This window comes from Panulirus ornatus, chromosome 40, assembly GCF_036320965.1.
Source record: "Panulirus ornatus isolate Po-2019 chromosome 40, ASM3632096v1, whole genome shotgun sequence".
NCBI classification, from domain to species: domain Eukaryota; kingdom Metazoa; phylum Arthropoda; class Malacostraca; order Decapoda; family Palinuridae; genus Panulirus; species Panulirus ornatus.
The window spans coordinates 12,039,907-12,042,406 of NC_092263.1; positions in this window are offsets into that span (position 1 = coordinate 12,039,907).

A 2,500-nucleotide genomic window follows, 5' to 3' on the forward strand; every position below is an offset into this window, starting at 1 on the left:
GTGGGAGATAGAGCCTCCAGGTGGGAGATAGTGGGAGACAGAGCCTCCAGGTGGGAGATAGAGCCTCCAGGTGAGAGATAGTGGGAGATAGAGCCTCCAGGTGGGAAATAGTGGGAGATAGAGCCTCCAGGTGGGAGATAGTGGGAGATAGAGCCTCCAGGTGGGAGATAGTGGGAGATAGAGCCCCCAGGTGAGAGATAGTAGGTGAAAAGTGAGAGACAGAGCCTCCGGGTGAGAGATAGTGGGAGGGAAGTGAGAGATAGAGTGAGTAAGAGAGACACCAGGTGAGTCTCCGGTTGAGTGGCCACGGACTAGGGAGTTTCCGTATGTGGGAGAGACTGTGTAGGGTAGAGAGACTCCGGGAGAGAGAGAGAGAGAGAGAGAGAGAGAGAGAGAGAGAGAGAGAGAGAGAGAGAGAGAGAGAGATTTGTGCTAGAGAGACCCCACTAATGGTAGTAGTAGTAGTAGTAGTAGAGATATTTTGAGATAAGGATTATATGAATCTCTTGAATTAAGAGATTATAGAGACTTCTGTCATAGCCCCAATATATATATATATATATATATATATATATATATATATATATATATATATATATATATATACACACTCATAAGAGAGAGACTTTACGGATAAGAGATAATAATGCAGAGATTTATATGATTAAAGAATGTAATCGAGTGAGAGTCGAGAGATTATCATGAATTACTCAGGTTACATTATTTCACACTCTATTTCCACGTTAAAGATTATACATCATTAGAATAATCCATGTTAGGTCATTAACCTCTCTTACTAAGCCGCTGGGGGGAGACTCAGCCGGATTATATAATGTAATTATGTGATAATACAATTATTATATAATGTAATATAATTATGTAATAATACAATTATTATGTAATTATATAATTACGTAATAATATAATTATATGATTATATAATTGTGATAATGTAAAGATTATATAATTATTTTACAATTACATTGTACATATTATATGATGTAATATAATTGTTATAATACAATTATTATATAATATGATGATATAATTACGTAATAATATAATTACTATATGATTATATAATTGTCATAATGTAAAGATTATATGATTATATAATTATTTTACAATTACATTGAATGTACATATTATATAATGTAATATAATTATGTGATAATACAATTATTATATAATGATATAATTATATAATTACGTAATAATATGATTACTATATGATTATATAATTGTGATAATATAAAGATTATATAATTATGTAATTATTTTACAATTACATTTAATGTATATATATTATATGGTATGATTATATGATATGATTATTTTGTGATAGAGGACGGAATTACCTGTGCTTCGCTCAGGTGAGAACCCGAAGGTGATTAATTGGTCTGGATCATGCAATTACATTTCGGGTGGTTCTGTTGAAATGTGCCACATGTACCGTATGTAAGAAAGTATATATATATGTGTGTGTGTATGTGTGTGTGTGTGTGTGTGTGTGTGTGTGTGTGTGTGTGTGTGTGTGTGTATGTGGGCAGTTGGCTTTAAGTGTAGGAAATATAACCGCTGGTGTTACATTTTTTTTTCTCGAATCTCCCCTGATGATGTGATCATTGCACGAAAGTGCACTTGGAAACTTAGTGTTTCATTTCTCCAGTGGACCCATAGGAATATATATATATATATATATATATATATATATATATATATATATATATATATATATATATATATATATATATATATATATATATTATAACGGTGCTCAGTTTTAGATAACAGTAGAGCCCCCTGTAGAGAGGTAGTGGCTCTGGGCCCCGTCCCAAATGAATCAGGGAGGAACCCTGAGCACCCAGATGAGTCAGGGAGGAACCCTGAGCACCCAGATGAGTCAGGGAGGAACCCTGAGCACCCAGATGAGTCAGGGATGAGCCCTGAGCACCCAGATGAGTCAGGGGATGAGCCCTGAGCACCCAGATGAGTCAGGGGATGAGCCTTGAGCACCCAGATGAGTCTGGGATGAGCCCTGAGCACCCAGATGAGTCAGGGGATGAGCCTTGAGCACCCAGATGAGTCAGGGGAGGAACCCTGAGCACCCAGATGAGTCAGGGATGAACCCTGAGCACCCAGATGAGTCAGGGATGAGCCCTGAGCACCCAGATGAGTCAGGGGATGAGCCCTGAGCACCCAGATGAGTCAGGGATGAGCCCTGAGCACCCAGATGAGTCAGGGATGAGCCCTGAGCACCCAGATGAGTCAGGGATGAGCCCTGAGCACCCAGATGAGTCAGGGATGAGCCCTGAGCACCCAGATGAGTCAGGGGATGAACCCTGAGCACCCAGATGAGTCAGGGATGAGCCCTGAGCACCCAGATGAGTCAGGGGATGAGCCCTGAGCACCCAGATGAGTCAGGGATGAGCCCTGAGCACCCAGATGAGTCAGGGGATGAGCCCTGAGCACCCAGATGAGTCAGGGATGAGCCCTGAGC